A 7,132-nucleotide genomic window follows, 5' to 3' on the forward strand; every position below is an offset into this window, starting at 1 on the left:
TCGAGATGAGAATCTTCCACAGCGGTTTGTTCGTTTGGGCATATAACATAAGTTTTGATCTTTGGTAGTCACTAGAAATGATTAGTTGAGCGCCACCCAATTTTGCACAAATTCTGACCTCTCCTGTATAGAAATTGGGAAAACACAAGAGAGCCAAATAATAAATTCACTACGAGCAATTCTGATTTATTAATCCTGACAAAACGGTGCAGGATCGGCAAATAAAATGTATCTTCAATACGACAATAACAAATACTTTAAATGACAAAAATAATCCCCAAATAAATTCCTGAACACTTCCCTAATAATTACGTTACCAGCCCCCTACAACAATGATCGAGCAAAAATGTAGTTAAGATTTCAATGGATTCAAAGATTGAATTAAGTTAACCCGAATAACAACTCATATAGGCAACACTGGGTACAAGTAAATTAAAAATCTTACCTTGAATAACACATACGCTGTCTTCTCCGAAAAAGAGCTCTCCTTCGAAGTTCCAGTTCTGTAACACAAAAACAAACCCCAAGCTACAACGCTCGGAACGATTATATGAGCCGGAAGGGCCAAAAATAGCTTACTCGTAGCCGGCTCGTTTACCCATACGTTAAATACAGGTGCGTTGCTCTTGAAGAGAGCCACGACCTCAAACACTAGATGCGAACAAAATACAAAGCTCCGATCATAAATCGTCGGAAGGTTACACTAGATTAACGGTATTGAAGCAAATAAAAAAAAGGTTGTGTAAAAGATCGTATCTTCCGAAAATTCCACCATCAGCTGGTCGCTCCCGGTATCGTTTAGGTGTTAGCGCTTATCTACTCGGTGGTACGCCGGATAGCTGCCGGCAATCAACAGGTGTTCGTACTCCGGAATATTCGCAAGATGCAAATTCATTTACCTACAAGGATTCGTCTGTACAAGAATTCATCTACTACATGGATTGACCGGTACAAGAATTCATCTACTACATGGATTGACCGGTACAAGAATTCATCTACTACATGGACCCCCTGAAATCGTCAGGAGGGTAATGAAAAATACTTAAATCAATGAAATATGGAAATTATCCAAGAGGTTGTGAATCTGAAAGAATTTTAGATAACATAACGTAAAAGAAAGCCAACGCCATTTCACTTACATGTAGGTAGGGCGATGAACTTCCACCAGATATAGCCTCACAACGGAGAAAACGGCTTCTGAGTTACTCTACTCAACAACGCCAATAAACAGGTAAAATTGCCAGAGATTTTACGTGAATGATGGCAAATATTACCCACTGGTTTTAGAAGAATTCACAATGCCACGCTCTACAAGTACAACCTCGTTGGCTTTAAAACGGAAATGAAGTGAAAAAATTACGCGATTCTGCGCGAGGAAAGAAGCACGCGTACAAGTGACGCCATCTCACCTATATCCTGCCTAACGTAGCAAGCGGTAATTTTGAAATTTGAATATAAATAAACTAAACTGTTACACCCCCCCTCTCCTTCGACAGGAGGGAAACTACAAGTTTTCCGACGATCGAAAAACCCAGCACACACACTCGAAAAGGAAGCAAACAAATTGAAAACCCGAAAACCCACCCCAGTGTAAAAAAAACTCCCCCCCCAAAGAATTTCACCTTCAAAGAATTTTCCCAGGTTCTCCAGCAGCGGAAAAGGTATGCAAAATCGGGTATTGACATGCCCTCGCGTAAAGATGGAATCTCGCGCCGTCGGGTATCATGACAATAGCAACCCCTTTCCCACAATCCCAATCCAACTACTAGTCACCCCCAAGAAAACCAAATCCAGTGCCCACCCAGAAGAAAGAAACCCTACAGTTTCAAGTGATGCAGCACCAAAATCCCCAAAATAAAGAAACCCCCCTCCCTGACTAAAAACGACACAAAAGCCCAAATTTTGACCCCCTTGCCGAAAAAGTGTAGAAGGAAACCCCCAAAAAGAAGGTACCTTTCCAACCCAACTCCACCATGCACTAGCGTAATGAAATGAAGAAGGTGCTATGGATAGAAGACAGTAAGAGAGAAAGAAGAAATCACATTTGCGGAGAAAAAAAAAAACTCATTCATGCCGATTCCAGGGGTCCCATGGTCACCGAGGCTCGCACAGGGAAGGCGCACCCACCCCCTTCCTCTTGTGTGTCAACTACCCATCCATTCAAACATTCATTCATTCTATGGAACGGAAATGGAAGAAAGAAGAGTAGAAAAAGATAGAATATAGGAAAGCGAAAAGAAAAGGGCAACCTCTCCCAAATTTCCCCTGAGGAAATTAGAAGAAGAAAAGTGTTTGAGGTGCAGATAGAAAAAGAAAGAAGGAGGATAATGGATCGGGACGAATCCCCTAGCAGGTGTTGTTGCTACGATCCGAGAGTCCATCCCCTGTGCCCAACCAAACCACCCAAAGAGTAAGAAGAAGAAGAAATATGGAACATATAACATATAAATACATATATCAAAGTCAAATCCAAGAATAAGAATACGTCAAAATTAGTGGTTCAAAATCGTCAACATACAAGCAATCCGGCGACAATAAATGTCTAACCATGATCATCGGGTTCAATATAAGGTTTGAGATCCTGGACGTGCCACGTTCCAGAAGATTTACCATTAGAATCTTTCAACTCATAGGTCAAATACCCCATTTTACGGCTAACCGTAAATGGTCCTAAAAATCTGGGGGCTAACTTCGCTGAATAATCTTTAGTGGCATCAGACAAAGACTTATTTTTACGCCAAACCAAATCTCCTATCTCATAGTTAACATGCCTACGTCGTAAGTCATAATGTTGCTTGTTGCGGTCATGACTGTCTTTAATGCGTGCAATAATTTTGTCGTACAGTCCTTGCTGTTGCGCTAACCGTTGTTCTACGTCAATCGGCTCATTGTCCGTCATGTCAGTGTCGAAGCTGTCCCCTCGAATACGAAATTCTTTCCCAAAATTAGCACGATAGGGAGTCACACCTATGGTTTCGTGCTTAGAAGTTCGAAGAGCACAAGCTATCGAAGCTAAATGAACGTCCCAATGTTTGTGATTGTTCTTAACGTAAGTGGCTATCAATTGCTTTACCACACGATTCACCCTCTCCGCAGGATCAGCCTGTGGATGATAAAAAGGAGTAAACCGAACCTTTACACGGTAGCTTTCACACAGATCTAAGAAAAGTCTACTGCGCATCTGCACGCCATTGTCACAAATAAGGAATTGTGGAGCTCCATACACAAGAAATACAGAATCTTCAATACATTTGACAAGAGTTTTGGCATTCGCCGTCCTTATGGGAAAAAGAAGTACAAATTTACTCATATAGTCACTAACAACTAATAAATGAGTTCGCCCTTGAGTGGATCGAGGTAAAGGACCAATAAAATCTAAGCTGATCATCTGCCACGGTTCATAAATTTGAGGATGTGAACCCATAAGCCCTGCAGGTCGAAGTTGTTCAGGTTTATGTTGTGCACAGGTGGTACAGCGAGAAATATAACGCTTAATATCGCACTTCATTCTCGGCCAATAATATCGGTGATGAATGCGCCAAAAGGTCTTATAAACACCAAGGTGTCCTGAAGTAACATTATTGTGGTTCTCTTGTATAAGAGATTGTCTAAAATCAGAAGGAACAACAAGTTTCCATTTTTCATAATCATGAGATTGTAAAGCGGACTTGATATATTTATACAACAACGAATCTTTCACTCGCCAATCGGGATATTTATGAGGACTTCGCTCTAATCTTTCAAACATACCAAGGTACCAAGGGTCTTTAGAAGTTTTGAAATCGTTCGGATCCACCGTAACATCTGAAGAATGTACAGCTTCGATCACAGGTACAGTACGTGACAAAAGATCGGGAACAATATTGTCCTTGCCTTTACGATGGACAAGAGTAAAGGTATACGGCTGTAAACGAAGAGCCCAGCGTGCTAAACGTCCTTGGGGGTCTTTCAAAGAATGCAACCACAAAAGAGAATGGTGGTCAGTAATGACTGTAAAAGAAACTCCCTCGAGGTAATGTCGAAGTTGCTCTACCGCCCAAATGACTGCTAAGCACTCACGTTCAGTCGTGCTGTAATTTTGTTCCGCTCGGGATAATGATCGGGATAAATAACATACCACTCGCTCCCCATCCGGAAAAGTTTGAGTCAAGACAGCTCCTAGCCCATAAGCAGAAGCATCGGTCTGAAGGACAAAAGGTTTGGTAAAATCCGGGCAATTGAGCACAGGTGCAGTTGCCAAAAGTTCTTTTAATTTGAGAAAAGATTCCTCACATTCAGACGTCCATTCAAACTTAACATTTTTCCGAAGAAGTCTGGTTAAAGGAGCAAGAACGGTTGAAAAATCAGGAATGAACCTACGGTACCAACCGCAAGTTCCTAAGAAACGTCGTATATCATTCACCGTAGTGGGTGTTGGAATATCTAAAATCGCCTTGACTTTGTCAGGATCTGGGTGTAAGCCAAAGGAATCCACAACATACCCTAAATACTTAAGTTCTGAACGGCAGAAGTGACATTTGTTTTTATTCAGAGTGAAGCCAGCAGCAATTAATTTGTCAAAAACGGTGTTCAAAATTTTTAAATGTGAGTCAAAGTCTTGTGATATAATAACCACATCGTCCAAATAAACCAAAACGTTGGGTTGCAATTCAGGTCCCAAAATGGTATCGATAATGCGCTGAAAAGTCGCAGGGGCATTAGTCAAGCCGAAGGGCATCCTTCGAAATTGGAAAAGACCACGACCAGGCACAGTAAAAGCTGTGAAAGGGCGCGAATCTTCAGCAACCTCTATTTGCCAATAAGCTGACTTAATGTCCAGGGAACTAAGATATTTAGCGTCACGTAATTGGTCTAAGATGGTATTGATATATAGGGCAAAGGAAAAGCGTCGCGCTCAGTTAAAGAGTTAAGTTTCCTATAGTCCACACAAAATCTATAGGTTTTGTCTTTCTTGGGAATCAGACAGACAGGGGAAGCCCATCCGCTGTTCGATGGTTCGATGACTCTGTCCCTAAGCATCTCATCAATGGTGTCGTTAATGATTTTCTGTTTAATCGGATTTACTGGATAGTACCGCTGTTTAATAGGAATAGCGCCCTCTACCAGGCGTATCTCGTGTCTACCTACTGGGGTTAATCCTAACTTGTCTCCCATGAGCGAAAATTTCAGATCTAAGAGGGTTTGTAAAGAATGGTGTTGTTCATCAGTGAGACGAGACTGTTCCACTATGGCCACACTAGGTTGAGTTGGCGTGCAAGAAGTAAAATGCCAACAGTCATCGCTAATATTCGGAATGATACCCATCCTATCCCAAAAATCTACTCCCAGGATTAAATTAGTAACCAAATCAGGCATCACCAACAAATCTAACAGCACAGTACGATCCTTTAAGGTAATTGGCACAGTGATGTAACCAATCGAATGTGCATCGGAGCTATTTGCTACCGTACAAGAAATAACTTTCGGTACAAAATTGAAATTGAGTATTTGCAATTGAATTAAAGTATCGGAATTGATAAAAGAACGTGAAGCGCCAGAATCTAATAATCCCAAAAAAGGAATGTCTAAAATTTTAATTTGGACATAAGGTCTCAAGTCATTTCCCACATGCTGTAATAAAAAGTCAAGTTTAGGTTTGGAAGAAATTTTCAAAATTTTTGTCGCCTGTACTAAAGAAACGTCACGACGACTTAATGAGCGTTTCTCGGAGCGTTTCCCGAACAAAAAGAACAACTGCGCACCGTAACGCCTTGTGCGCCACATTTCCAGCAAAATAATTGCCTTGGTTCAGGACAATCAACACGATGATGACCTAATTTTTGGCAATTAAAGCAAGGAGAATTTGGAGTTTCCATTGCATAAATAGGTGGACGTGGTGACATTTGTCGACTACTGGTGGGACAGCTAAACCCAGGTTCGAGTAATGGTAATGATGTTCGGTTGCGTAAGGCATGGTGTCTGTCTAAATCATGTTTGATATCGTCAAAACGTCTGCATTCAATTAAAAGTTCATCTAATGTCTGAGGAACATTAGGACCTAATTTAGTCAAATAAAATGGTGATAAATTGCGTTTAATTAAACGGACTTGTTCATATTCTGGAGGTGGTAATTTTAGTCGTGAAAATAAACCCTGCATTACTGCAAAATAAATGTCTACTTTTTCATTCTGACCCTGTAAACGAGCTTTAATTTCGTCGAGCAAATCTTCCTCATAGTGTGGTGGTAGAAATGCATCTCGTAGTAATTGCACTAAGTGCTCCCATGAAGTAGCTTTATGAGAATTAATGTTGTACCAGGTGTTCGCAGTACCTTCAAATAAATCGTAGGCGGTCTCAAATAAAGTTGGATGATCTACTCCACGAGCACGAGCCATTCGCTCAACTCGGTCGATAAATGAATTCAAAGTTTCACCTCTACTATCCCCGGAAAATTTTAATCCCCATTTATGTACAGGAGTACTCGGTACGGATAATCTTGGTTGTAGTTCTGCAGTACGTCTAGTAGGTGTAGAAGAAACTACAGCAGTTGCTGAAGGCATAATTGAGTCGTTAAAATGAAAAGCTTTGTTATCGAGTGAAGCTCTTAATTGTCGAAATAAACCAACTAATTCCCCAAGTTTACTTAATTGTTCAGCAGAAGGCTGCAATAATGTGCGAGTCCTATGTAAACGTCTGTCGGCATGAGCTAGCATGGTAACAATTGACAAATATGAACCTCCCCCAAAAGCATCATCAAAATTGTCAATCTTATTCTGAAGGATCACTGTCAATTCAGTAAGAGCAGCTAAATCCTGAGCAAAGGAAAAAGGGTACTCTGGAGCAACATAACCAGGTGCTTTCTCTAACTCTAACAATTTTCTGAGAATTAAACGACTTTCGTTCATATTACTCCCCATTTGTCCCGCTCTAATCTCAATTTCATATTGGAGTTCAGTCTCTCTTAATCGGTTAATTTCCATAGCCATGATCACACAATAAATTCAAAATACAAATATAAAAAGATAACACAATATAGGTACCTGTTAAATACCAAGAAATACACAAATATCAGTAATAACCACAAATTCAATTTAGAAGAGATAATTTAAAAATAAGGCCAAAAACTTAAATTTAAACAAATTATGCCCAGGCC

Source organism: Photinus pyralis, unplaced genomic scaffold (genome assembly GCF_008802855.1).
Source record: "Photinus pyralis isolate 1611_PpyrPB1 unplaced genomic scaffold, Ppyr1.3 Ppyr1.4_LG7, whole genome shotgun sequence".
NCBI lineage: Eukaryota > Metazoa > Arthropoda > Insecta > Coleoptera > Lampyridae > Photinus > Photinus pyralis.